The sequence below is a fragment of the Silene latifolia genome, chromosome 7 (assembly GCF_048544455.1).
Source record: "Silene latifolia isolate original U9 population chromosome 7, ASM4854445v1, whole genome shotgun sequence".
In the NCBI taxonomy this organism is placed as follows: domain Eukaryota; kingdom Viridiplantae; phylum Streptophyta; class Magnoliopsida; order Caryophyllales; family Caryophyllaceae; genus Silene; species Silene latifolia.
The window spans coordinates 54433631-54448574 of record NC_133532.1 but is presented as its reverse complement, the minus strand read 5'-3'; the positions used below and the strand labels follow the sequence as shown (position 1 = coordinate 54448574).

Genomic DNA, 14944 nt, shown 5'->3' with positions numbered 1-14944 from the left:
GATGAAAAGCATACAATTGATGAACAATAGTTGCTACTAATGTTTAGGCAAGTGAACAAAAGATTCAAATAGCCAAACTAGCGATAGATTAATGATAAGACAAACTAGGTGATCAAACTAGCAAGAACTATCAATAATCATAATAATGAATCGAGAACAAAAATCAATATTCAAGAGATAAAAGCTTAGAGTTAAGTGTCTTACAAAATACTAGATCAATTGCTTCAATTATTTGACCCAAGATGAGAAAGTTAGTCTTCCACGCAAAAGTAATAACTAAATTAATCTACAAATTGGAAATTATTTTGTGTTCTAATGAGTAAAAGGTAGAGAAGTATGTAAAGTGTATCTAATATTGTCAACAACATCTGCTTATATAGGTCTTCAAAGAGCAACTCCATAAAGTCTCATAAAGTATGAGCATAATTGCCAAAATAAAAGAGAATTAAGGAGTTATCAGAATCCAATGCTGAATCCAATGTTGTGCCACTCCTAGTGGCATTTTGCCACTCCAAGTGGCTAGAAGTTCAAGAGTGTTTCTTTTGCCACTCCAAGTGGCATTTCCTCGTGATTCTTCCTTGCTTTGACCTTAGTCTTTGGGCTTTGACTTGCTTTGGGCCTTGACTTGGCTTCAATCCACAAGCATTTGTGTTAGCATATTATTTGGTATAGTTGACCGAATAATATGTAGATATTATAAATAATTTAGTTCCTTATTTGCGAGATTCAGTTTAGGAGATTTTGTTAGGTTTTCCTAAACTATAGCGGTTGTATCGAGTATATATACACCTCTCTTGATTATCAATGAAACACACATAAAAACTTTCATCACATTTCACATATATGTTCATCGGTTCCTACATGGTATCGTGAGCAGGTCAAAATCTTGCGATTTTGATGCGACTCATATTTAAGCACATGTAGGCTCTGAATTTACCTTGTTCCCATGCTTTATAGTGCATAATTGGGTCATTTACTATCTTTAGTTTCCCATTTCGCATATTCTTTGAGTGTTGGGTTTGTGCCTTAAACAGTATCCGTATCTGTTATTGGGCTAGGTCTCTTTTGGGCCTTTATTAGGTCATTCTGTATTAGGTCTTAGAGAGTATTATATAAACTCTCTAAGCCTCTACCTAGCAGTCATACCGTCTGAATCTGTAATCTGAAAACTCCTCACATATCAATAAAACTCTCTCCCTTCTGCCCTGTGGACGTAGCTAACACACCGTTAATGAACCACGTAAATCTGTGCGTTTGTCTCTTTATTGTTTTTATCAGTTCTTTCTTGCTTCTGTTATAACATTGAGGTTTTGTCCCCCTTGGTAGGAAAGGAGTGCTAACCTTACATTTACATGGCGAAATGGAGCTAAAATGATCGCATCTAATGACCAAGCATCAAGGAGAAGACATTACTAGAAGGCCTATGTAGATAATAAAGTGAAATGGGCAATGATGAAAGGATCCATGCATCCTCAACACGATCCTTGCGGATTGTTAAGGAGCAAAAAGAAGAGAAGCTGTCTGTACTAGGATCCGAGCGGATTGTCCACAATCCGGGTGTCTGATGTGACCATAATTTGAGCATATTTAGTCCCCGAATTAGCCTTGTTCCCATGCTTTTTAGTGCATATTTGGGTCATTTATTGTCTTTAGTCCTTTGTTTTGCATATTCTTTAAGGTTTTGATCCCTTGATAGGAAAGGAGTGCAAACCTTGCATTTTCATGGCAAAATAGAGCTAAATTGATTGAATTCAATGACCAAGCATCAAAGAGAAGACAAGACTAGAAGGCCTTTGTACATACTATAGTAGATGGGCAATGATGAGAAAATATCCTTGCATCCCCGATGAAATCCTCAAGGATTTTATTAAGAGAAAGGAAGAAAAGAAGAAAGGAAGAAGCTGATCTACAATCCGAGCGGATTGCCCACAATCTGCCTATCCAAGACAAGCAATCCGAGCGTCTTCCCCAGAAGGACGCTCGTCCAAAACCACCACAATCCGCCCGTCCACCCTACGAATCCGCTCGTCCAAAAGATCCACAATCCGCCCGTCCCGTGCCCTGGACGCTCGGATTGTGTGACAGCTAATCCGTCTTATACTTGGTCTATGAAGGATGCGCATACCTCGGGAAAGACTAGCAAAAAGGAGACTCGCATATTTTTCTGAGAGGAGCGATTCCTCAAGGACTTAATCGTCATTTAAGCCCTTAGTAAACCCTAATTTGTGTACCTAATCCCCACTATAAATACCCCATTAGTCTAATTAGATAATCATGTTCTTCTTAGCAATCTCTACTATAGTTTATATCAATCTAATCTCTCTTTAATCTTGTAATCAACTTTTAATCAAGTCTTAATACAAATCTCATTTCCTTAATTTCTCTTTTGTTCATCTTTCATTTTGGGTAATTGAAGATTATTTGGGTTATTATTGGGAGATTGACAACCTTCCAATCAATCATCAAGTACTTCTATTATTCTTTGCTTTATTATTGGAATCATTATTAGGTATAATTCTCTTAATCCCTTTTTAATTATTGTTAATTATCTTTATTTATTCATCACGTTTTACTTTGTTGGTATGATTGACAACCTTGCTAGCATGTTCAACATGATAATGAGTGAGTAGTTTCCTTAGCTAGGGTTAATGGGTAATTAGGGGAAACCAACATGGGGGATGATTCATGCTTAAATTAATATGTTTTCATAGTTTTTTTGCTTGCTTGTTGTGATATCAACTTATGCACATGTTATGTTTGATGAAATGCGAGCCTATAAATCCTTGCATTTTTTACCCATCACCTATCTTTTCAATGAGACTTGTAAGACATAAACTAACTCGAGTCTCATTAGACCATGCATATAGTTGAGTAGGGAAGATTAAGTCGACTTGTAGGTGTTGTACAATCTAAATGATTCGGCTCCGGGACCCAAACTTTCCAAGGATTGTAAGATATAAACCAACTCGATCCATCACAACAATAATTGCTTGCTTATGATTTGAGAATATATTTGTATGATCAATTCCCATGAATCCCCTATGACCCCATGACACCCTAGTGCCTTTTATCAATTGTTTACATCCCTTTTTAATCATCTTGCTTGTTTACTTTCATTGCTATTTAGTTTAGTGATCTTCTATTCAAACCCCAAATTGTGACACCCCTAGACACCGCTAGTTGCAATTGAAAATCTCATCTCAATTTCCGTCCCTTGGGATCCGACCTTTACTTGCCTCTTTACTAATTGTAGAGTTGTTTGTGGAGTTATAAATATTGTTTTGGTCTAGGTGCTCCTAACGACAAGTACCGAAAACTAAACCTCCCAAGAGAGTCCGACCAAAAATGGCGCCATTGCCAGGGACGGTGTTAACTTGATTTAGATTTTCTTAGATTGTTATTAGTTGTGTCTTTTTTTCCCTTGAGGAAGTAAAACTCCTCAAGGTTTGTTCTAATTATTTTCGAGTTGTTTGATATTTTGCATGTCTAGAAGATCACAAAGTAATTTGTTACCCTTTGATCACGAAATTGAAAGGCCTTTGACAAACAATAGAAGACTTGCTAGAAGAACTTTGAGAGGTATTGGTGAGGTTGTAGATATTCAACCAAATACTATTGAGTTCGTCAACCCTTTTGCAAGAGAAGGTGAGGAGAACCCAACACAAAATCCAACACAAAATCAACCCATAATGCCTAAATTTTCATCACATTCCGTACCAACCGAGGAGAACCTACCCAATGGTACTTCCACACCACAACACTTAACCGGAAATTTCATTGCAAAATCCGCATTTATCCAATTAGTCGAAAGAAGCCAATTTGGGGGGATGCCTAGTGAAGACCCTCATTCTCACATGGAGACTTTTTGTGACTATTGTGATGCGCTTTCTCAAACCGGTGTAACTCAAGACCAAATTCGATGGGTCTTATTTCCTTTTTTCTCTAATTGGCACCGCAAAACAATGGTTGAAAGGCCTTGATAAGGCTACTCTCGGAATTGACTCTTGGAAGAAATTGTCTCTAGCTTTCTACAAAAAGTTCTACCCACCGGAAAAGACTAACATGCTAAGAGCTCAAATTACGGGCTTTAAGCAAAGAGATGAAGAATCCTTGTATGAAGCTTGGAAGCGATTCAAAGGAATTTTTCGCTCATGTCCTCATCATGGACTTAGCGAGTGGTTCTTGGTACAACAATTTTGGAATGGTCTTTATGAAGACTCAAGAAACATTCTCAACATGGGATCAAATGGTATGTTCACTGAAGTTGACGATAATCAAACTTGGAACAAGATTGAGGAAATGGCGGTCCATAATTCACAATATAGTAGACCTAGCAAGGCTACTAGAGGAGGAAAGTGTTATAAATTATTAATCTCATAAATTTACATATTCATATATGAATCAATTTATTTAGTCATAAAATAAATTCTAGATCTTATGCATGCAAACATAAATTAAAAGAGAAGAAATCATCAACCCTTACTATGATAATTTCGGTTTTATGGGCACCAACAAGATCTCCTTCTTGTTAGTTCTTGAGCTTTCAAACAATGGATGAACAAGATTCAAGTTTAGAATATCTCCCAAAAGCATATACCCAAGGAAACCTCTTAAAGACTAAAATAATATGATCTAGTATTAGGATTAGTCTTACTTAAAATTTTGACACAAAAAAAAATAATTTGTTGTACTCTATTTCGGTTAAGAGGAGAAGAGATTAGTGAGTTTTATTTCTCTAGGATTTTCACAAATAGTAGAGAGTTTTTTTTCTATTTATTTCTTACTCTAGAAATTATAGATTTTGAATGAATAATTAATTAAGGAGAAAACTCCTTCTCTTTTTCTTTTGTCTTGGCCGAAAAAGGGGCTTGGGTAGGTTGCCCAATATTTTTCATTTTTGCTCTTCACAAGAGACTAGGCATGCAACCCTAGTTATAGGTTTGTTCTTCTCAAGATGTCTAGTCTTGCATGCCTACAACCTAGGGTTATGATTGTGTCTCCATTTAAATATAAACAACACAATATAAACTATATACTCCCACCCTTATTTTCGGTACATGCATAAAATGGAGAATCCATTTTATTTTTGTCATTTGTCAAATTGTGACAAATGTGACATGTTACTTGACATGTGAATTTGTAATGTATTTTTAACATATTAAAAACATACTCATAAAATATGTCATTTACAAAATCGACTAGTAATTCGTAATTACTTGTACCAAAACGGTTTATCAAATTATAAATTACAACGTCTTGTATTTATAATCAATCATTCATTCAATTTCAATTTCAATTGTTTCATAAACAATAATTTAATCTAAGTAACAAGACAATTTGATTACTTAGACCGTATCTAATTTAATCGAATTACAATAAGACACGTTAACTATACTCACAAAATCATCCGTCAATTTTAATCAATTTAATTAGCTCGTATCGGCATACGATTAATTAAATAATCAATTAAGAGTATTTCCCTATAGGTATGAACTAAGGGGATCAACTGATCACCACCGTCGCACGACAGTAATGTCAAACTCTAGTCAGCCAATCATTACCGATATGTGTGGACCAGTTGACTGTAAAAAAATTACATCCCACATGTATTCTAAAAATGAGATTTAAACATGTGATCATCATGATCAACAGTTGTGATCGCATTATTGTCGGAGGACACATATTCCAACAATCTCCCACTTTTCCTCGACAAGTGTGCGTCACTAATTCTCTTGTCCTATTACTATCTCCCACTCAATGCAAGGTGTTTTTCAGGTCGTACTTGCAAGTGATCATATCGAGAGTGGTTTCTTCGATCTGGAGAATAACTGATTGACCGGAGTTATCTACCATAGATACCTTCCGAGCGTGGCCACGCATTTCCAGTTCATTACTCCTCGAGTGGCCCTGAGATATTGTTTTAAGCCTGACAAGGGGGTGGACAATTCCTATTGCACTTATTCCCTTCGATTAGCCACAGCCATCATAACTCAAAATATGCCCATTTGACCCCATTTACGAAGGTCGTCGTAACAGAAATTAAAGTTAATCTGAAACTGTGCCACCTTAGGCGAACAGTCTTTAGTCAAAAGAATCGACTCATTAGAATACTATAGTAGCTCTCGCCATGACCAGGCTATACAAATATGCCAGAACTCTATAAGCGGTCATAAGGCCTGACAAAGTGTTCCTAACAGTCTGCCTATGTGATCGACTAGTCATCTCATATGACTCTATGGCACTTGAACTTGCCATCAATCGCATCCCACTCTAGTCACTTCGAGACGTCACCTCATATAAGTGACTATGGGCGAATACCATGTTAATCCGGGTTCACTTTAACGGGGTTCAATATTGTCTCTACAACCCGTTTGGATGTAACAAAGTATAAAAGGAGTTTTCAGATTTAAAAACTCGAACGATAAATGTGATTATCATATGAGTAGTCAATACTTGATTACTACTTCATATTCTATAATCCAGTTTGATCTTGAATGTAGTTGTTCATCTCAATTCAATTGAAATGATATGACTCATTATGTTAAGCCTATGAGAAGGCTTTGGTTAGTAGGTTTTATCAACTTCTTGTACCTTACTCAAACTTACTACATACTTGTTTTCCTTTATAATGTATAGATTTGCATTACAAAACTTTCTGAGTACGTGTCGAGATTCAATCAAGACATAGGCCCTCTAGCCTTAGAATAGCTCCCACTATTTTCACAGTGTGCGGGACTCATCCTTCTTGCACATCTCATGATTGCAAGTGTACTCAATTTCCGTTGTAAATATTTCTCATTGTTCTTTATTGCCTAGAACGATTCTAGAAAATATATTTCTTAAATAACATAGCCACAATGGTATCTTAACCATCCTAATGTGTTTTGATTATGGTTTTGTTGGAAACTATGCGCAATCTCAATTGTCAATTGTCATTTGTGTAACACCCTTACACAGAATTGCATCAAAACACTTAACTTTACACCCTTAATGCTTCCACAAGCACATAAAGATAATCTATATGGCTACTTGGTAACTATTACTTAAATTCGATTTTAAAACAATTCATCATACTCAAAGCATATGAAATGTTATACATCATTACTTATTTAATTAATCCGACAGCGGAAGCAAATGGAATCAATCAAATATGTTCAACTTGATTGAACTAGTCATGAATCTTATCAACATAAGACTTATTATTTGACGCTAATATCATGTAAATTTATCTTCATAAATCCGGATATTAAACTTGTATTATAATACTCAAAAAGTCTTAAATCATTCCCAATGATCAATATGTCATCCACATATTTAACTAATTAAAATTACCGTAACTCCCACTAAACTTTATGTATAAACACAACTTCTCGACCTATCGAGAAAAGTTTTATAACATGATCAAAATATTGATTCTAACTCATTGATGTCCTACTTAAGACCCTCTCTTAAGTTTCACATTATCTTAGGATGACAAGAATCTACAAAACTCAAGACATGTATTGAATACATTCCTTCTAATTGAAGAAGTGGGTTTTAGATTCACTTGCTATATGTATATCATTATAATGAAACACAATCCCTAAGAAGATCCAAATAGACTTAAGCATTTCAACTAGTGCAAAACCCTTTGCCACCAATCAAGCTTTGATATCTAACAATTCACTTGGAATTTATTTCGGATTTTCATGGCAGTAAGCCTTGTATTGAGTTGTGACTTAAACACTCTTATGTAAGTCATATGTTCATTACTTTCCAGAAGTAATCATCTTGAATCAAACAATTTCTTTGTAAGTTGCAAGCTCTTTACTTTCTAAAAGTAACACTAATTCATCATCTTCAACAAGTGATGACTTTAACCTCCTAGGTTTTGAAGAAACAACGTCTTACACAAAACGTCTCATGTAGCCAAGAAAGACCAGTTTCTCGCGACATAACATTCTTTTGTGGCTCTTGAATAATTTCTCCCACTCTGTCTTCTAGAAATAAATTTGTTTTCTAGGAAGACAACTTCACGAGCCACAAACCTGTTGTACTCGTGATTATAGTAAGGAAAAACGAGCACTTGTTTCTTTTGAAAACTTACAAGCATGGTACTCTACCATTTCATATCTCATATAAATCGTTTAGATTTAGTGGAAAAATAACTGATAAAATGATAAAATCCCCAAAAGGATCAAGTAACTCAAAGTAACTTGATTGAAGTCCAAACCATATCGAATAGCGTTTGATTTCTTTATCCAACCACACATTATCCCATAATGCATGCTAAGAGAGATTAATTTGTGATACTATATCACATTTCCTTTGGCTTACATCAAAGTCTTCACTTTGATAATCACATCACGACTAAATCGTGATTCCTGGAACTCTTTGAACTTCTTCAAAGATTTCTCTATTTACCTTATTAAGTGAACACATTAGTGTCAACCTAAATCGTTGGTAAAAGAAAATGATCAACCTATTTTGGATCAATGATTTACAACCTTGATCTCCTTTTCAACCAAAAGGCACGAGACATCTTGCTTTGAATACAAGATACGCATATACCATAAGATTAACAATCTAATGGTTTCAAGAGTACTCAATAACTCTTTGCGTTCATCATTCCAGAATCTAAGGTTCAATCTTGGGTTACCAATTTGAGTCTTGCATCATCTACATGATATATCATTCTAGTTTGGTTTAGAATATAATCACCTTGATAATGGGCTAGCCATACATCAAATCGTGGTGTATAGGGTCACAAAAGTGAAACCTCTTTTGTATCTTAACAAGTTTATATTCTTATTTAGAGTTTATGCACTTAATAGTCATAATTAAGTACAACTATAAACCCAAAACTAGATTGATTACACAATGACTCTATCTCTCAACATCATTGTTGCTAGTCGTCATATTCTAATCATCCTATGTATCAAGTACAATGATGAAAACCACCACCGGTTTCTAATATTGACGAAGTAGTACTAGCAAAATTTAGGTCAATCAAATAAACATTTAAAGAAGAAGGTCGCATTAGATGTCCCACAACTAACTTGTTGATTCTTCAATAATTTGGTGTAGTTTCCATTTCTATCGTCCAACAATTAAGATAATGGAAACTATATCGGTCGGGATTGATAGGTTTAGTATCGTTATTCTCAATAACTCTACTTTTAACATTACCTAGTATCAATTCCATTCTAATTTTACTTCTTTAAAACCTTATCCTTTTCTTAACAGTTTAAGAGAATGCTCCCACTCAATTCAATGAATCTTTACTTTAGAGAAGCAAAGTTAAATCTTATGAAGACTACTCTTCAATTCAATCGTTTTAGTCATAAAACTTTCATTGAAGTGGTTGCGGTATTTTGGTAAATTTTGATTTCCAACAAATCTAGTTACCAAAATGATTTAACGTTTCAAAGTACTTAACTTAATTAAGCATATGAGAAACAATTCATTGTAAGTAGATATGTTAGTCAAGAATCAAAAAACCCTTTTGACCTCGAATAACGTTTATCTATACTCTTCACAAGAGATCCTTACAATGGATAATACGAGGTTTTTAGAAGAAAAATTCAAATTTTGTCTTTAGTTACGATGTTTTAATGGAGATTTGAATCAAAAATCGAAATGATAACGTATATGAATTGTGGTAAAGAAATAGAGCAATATGATAATGGAATAGTGGAAAATTTAACATTTATCGTTTTATTAATACTTGTAAATAACAAGTAAAACATTTATATAGTGACCTCTACCCAACTATCATAAATGATTCCAAGATCCAAATTCATATTTACTTGGGGCACGGTGTGCCGAAATACCCTTTATTAACATAACTCGGTGGATTAACTCTTTAATCGATTCTACTTTTAGAACTCTTGGTCGATAAAATTACATTAATATTTATCTCACGCCCGAAACACATCCGGAAATCGTCGTGAATACTTTCGTTGAGTTCAACCCAAATTTCGAATAAATGTGTCCATGATCCAAATTCATATTAACTTAGGGCACGGTGTGCCGAAATACCCTTTATTAACATAAATTCGGTGGATAGACATTTATCACCCACTTCCCCTATGTAACAAGGTTTGTACCCCGGTGTGGCCGAGTGCACTCCCTCATGAAATAGGTTTTCATGGTTTCTACTTTTTGGTAAGGCTAAGTCTCAATTGTTTATTTTAGCGAGAGGTCATGTCAATTTATTATCTATCACGTTTTAAGTGAACTAAAGCGGTGAACTACGATAATTGTAATTGACACGGTCGATAAACTCGATAAAATGATGATGCATGTTTTAGTTATGGCGATTTAGCGATGCATGCAGCATATAAATAAAATGCAAAGCATAATAAAAATCCTAGTATGGCCTTCCTAAAAAAAGTAAATCTAATTTAACTATTACAAATTCGGAAACCAACTCCTTTGGTCCCTTGAACTTCGGTCTTGGCACGCATATCAAGGCAACACCGTCTTTAATGGATCGCCTTCTCGAGTGGCACCGTCTTCAAGGATCTCCGGAATAAATAAATTACATAACAAATTACATAATTTCCTATTATAAATTTGTAATTAAAATAAAAATAAATATATTAAATTACAAAACGGTGATACGAGATCACAATAAATTACAACCGAATCGATATTCCCATACATTTAGGGTAATACCAATTAAAACTAAGGCCATACTAAGTAAAATTACATAATTCAAAAATTACATAAAATTAAAATATGACAATCATAAATAAAATGCAGCATTATAATATGTATGAACATGCCCAATTTTATGCTAAATCGCCTTTAAGGAGCCAATATCGTATATTAATCAATTTTTACGGATTTGCGTGATTTAACCTTTTAAAAATCACAATAATTATATAAAATCATATTTATGTACTAGTTAATTAACCTAACCATCTTAGGACTCAAAATTAGTCTCCACTAACATATTGACAATAATTAACTTATATTTCTTAATATTGTTCATAAAAGGACTTAAAATTACAATATAATGCCATAAACTTCAAATAAATCATAAAAATTTCAAATAAATTTGAAATTTGAAATTTTAAACTCATGAACATTCTGGAAAAATACCATGACACTCATAATGTTCAAAAACTTAGGTTAGAAATTTCGAAATTTATTGAGAAAAACAATGTTGCGGTTTATCGGATTTATCAATTATAACCATAAAAAATATGAGAAAAATTATTTTTATCAACTTTTCAATTTTAGATCTGAAATATGAGATAACATGCAACATGTGACGTTTTTTCTTAGTCATGAAGTATGTTTTAGCAATTTATACTAATTAAAGTCACTATTTATGTGATTTTTCATCAAAAATTCATAAATCATGCATAAAGGCTTCATTATAGCCAATTATTTTACACACATCTTGTAAAATTGCATGTGACAATATAATAAATTTCTATGACCATATTCGAAATATAACTCATATTAACCTATTTTTCCATTTAAATTCGATTTTATCTTGAAAAATCCAAATTTCGAGCATAAAAACTCATAAAATTATGAAAATTTACAGGTCATCAAAATATAATATATATGAAAACATATCCAAAAACCACTGTAATAATCGAATTTTAGCTAGTTTTAGTCCAAAAATGACATTTTTATCATAAAATCACATTTTAATGCCATTATTATACAAAATGAACAATAAACAATCCATAAATTAACCAAAATATCCTAAATATATTTTAGGACCAGAAACTTTAACATGCATAATTGATTTCATGATATATCATAATAAACACAAATTTATAAGTTTTGTTTGTTAATCGTATAACTCGGAAAAACTATAACCGATTTGCATGCAAACAACCTAAGGCTCATGATACCGCTTGCTAGAAATTATTAATCTCATTAATTTATATATTCATATATGAATCAATTTATTTTCTCATAAAATAAATTCTAGATCTTATGCATGCAAACATAAATTAAAAGAGAAGAAATCATCAACCCTTACTATGATAATTTTGGTTTTATGGGCACCAACAAGATCTCCTTCTTGTTAGTTCTTGAGCTTTCCAACAATGGATGAACAAGATTCAAGTTTAGAATCTCTCCCAAAAGCATATACCCAAGGAAACCTCTTAAAGACTAAAATAATATGATATAGTATTAGGATTAGTCTTACTTAAAATTTTGACACAAAAATATTAATTTGTTGTACTCTATTTCGGTTAAGAGGAGAAGAGATTAGTGAGTTTTATTTCTCTAGGATTTTCACAAATAGTAGAGAGTTTTTTTTTCTATTTATTTCTTACTCTAGAAATTATATATTTTGAATGAATAATTAATTAAGGAGAAAACTCCTTCTCTTTTTCTTTTGTCTTGGCCGAAAAAGGGGCTTGGGTAGGTTGCCCAATATTTTTCATTTTTGCTCTTCACAAGAGACTAGGCATGCAACCCTAGTTATAAGTTTGTTCTTCTCAAGATGTCTAGTCTTGCATGCCTACAACCTAGAGTTATGATTGTGTCTCCATTTAAATATAAAAACAACAATATAAACTATATACTCCCACCCTTATTTTCGGTACATGCATAAAATGGAGAATCCATTTTATTTTTGTCATTTGTCAAATTGTGACAAATGTGACATGTTACTTGACATGTGAATTTGTAATGTATTTTTAACATATTAAAAATCAACATACTCATAAAATATATCATTTACAAAATCGACTAGTAATTCGTAATTACTTGTACCAAAACGGTTTATCAAATTATAAATTACAACGCCTTGTATTTATAATCAATCATTTATTCAATTTCAATTTCAATTATTTGGTAAACAATAATTTAATCTAAGTAACAAGACAATTTGATTACTTAGACCGTATCTAATTTAATCGAATTACAATAAGACACGTTAACTATATTCACAAAATCATCTCTCAATTTTAAGCAATTTAATTAGCTCGTATCGGCATACGATTAATTAAATAATCAATTAAGAGTATTTCCCTATAGGTATGACCTAAGGGGATCAACTGATCACCACCGTCGCACGACAGTAATGTCAAACTCTAGTCTGCCAATCATTACCGATATGTGTGGACCAGTTGACTGTAAAAAAATTACATCCCACATGTATTCTAAAAATGAGATTTAAACATGTGATCATCATGATCAACAGTTGTGATCGCATTATTGTCGGAGGACACATATTCCAACAGAAAGCATAAAGTGGACTCTATTACTCAATTAGGTGCTCAACTTAGTGCCCACATTGATACCATCAATTTGAAGTTCGAAAAAACTATGGCTAGACTTGAAGAAGCCTCAAAATCACCAAAGCGTCATGTTAATGCCATGACGGCATCTTCATCAATCCCAAGTGGGATATGTGAGAATTGTGGAACTTTGGGACATGACCAAAGTGAATGTAGGGGAACAAATGAACAAGTGAATGCTTTTCAAGCATACAAGAGTGGTACCCCTTATTCAAATTATTACAATGAAAACACCAAATTCCACCCAAATCTCTCATACAAAAGCCAAAATGTTCAAAACCCTCAACCAACATACACCCCACCTCCCATGAGAAACCAAAATCAAAGACCCTTTTACAACCAAAACCAAGGTTACCAAAATCAAACTTCATAAAATCAACAAAATGACCAAGGTTTTGATGTTCAAAAAGCGGTCCTCCAAATGCAAAAGAATCAACAAGAGTTTTTCACTCAAATGAAAAAGGATAGTCAAGCAAAGGAAATCACCATCAACAACATCCTAGCCCACACCAAAATGTTGGAAACCCAATTGACTCAACTAGCATCTTCATGCTCACAAAGACAAAAGGGACAATTACCACCTCAAAGTAATCCCCCGAGACATGAAACGGTTAGTGCCATTCACTTGAGGAGTGGTACGAAGTATGAAGCACCAAAGAAGCAAGTTGAGGATGAAGTGGTGGAAGCTAGTGACAAAGAAGAAGTTGTACAAAACTCTAAGGATGGAGAACCATCAAAAGAAGAAGTTTCAAAGAAAAATGAAGACAAGGCCAAGGAGAAGGAACCCATTGTGATTAGACTTTCTTTTCCAAGTCGTCAAGCCAAGCCCAAATTTGATGACCAACTTGGAAAATTTATGGAAATTGTGAAGAATTTGGAAGTCTCGATTCCTTTCACGGAATTAATCAATCACGTGTCGGCCTATGCAAAGTACATGTAATACATCCTTACGAAAAAGAAGTCGATCCGGAAGCTTGAGACTATCTCCTTCACTAAGGTGAGTTGTGCAATCCTTCAAGGGAGTTCACCTCCGAAGCTTAAAGATCCGGGAAGCTTCTCAATACCGTGTACCATTGGCGACACAACGATCAACAAAGCCATATGTGATCTAGGAGCTAGTGTGAGTGTTATGCCGTATTCGGTAAGTAAAAGGTTAGGGATGGGAGAGCTTAAATGTACCAATATCACACTCCAAATGGCCGATAGATCGACAAAGACACCATTAGGGATATGGGAAGATGTTCCCGTAAGAGTTGGGAAATTTTTCATCCCGGTGGACTTTGTCATTGTTGACATGGAAGAAGACTCCAATATTCCAATCATTCTAGGAAGACCTTTCTTGTACACCGCGGGTGTGGTGATAGATGTGAAGCATGGAGAGCTCACTTTAGAAGTGGGAGATGAGAGCATAACTTTCAATCTTGACAAGACCATGAGAGCTCCCCGTTTGCATGAACCATGTTTTATGGTTGATCATTATAGCCGGAAGGATGAGAAGAAGAAGTCGGAATTCCAATGGAAAAAGAAAGTTGATGATGCTCCATCAAAAGAGCAAGTGAATTGTAACAAAGAGAGCTTGAAAAGCTCACCCATGACAAGTGAAGGGGATGGCCTCATTGGCCAAGACAAGAAAGGAGGAGAGTTGTCTCTATCAACTCAAAAGATTTTTAATGATCAAGTAGACG

At 34.1% G+C, this 14944-nt stretch overlaps 1 non-coding gene across 1 annotated transcript; it reads right to left on the bottom strand.

Moving 5' to 3' along the window:
• Positions 1 to 4062: 4062 nt before the first annotated feature.
• LOC141593455 (small nucleolar RNA R71) lies at positions 4063 to 4169 on the bottom strand. The gene has a single exon (XR_012521536.1). It is a non-coding gene; the product is annotated as a small nucleolar RNA R71 (small nucleolar RNA).
• Between the last annotated feature and the right edge of the window lie 10775 nt (positions 4170 to 14944).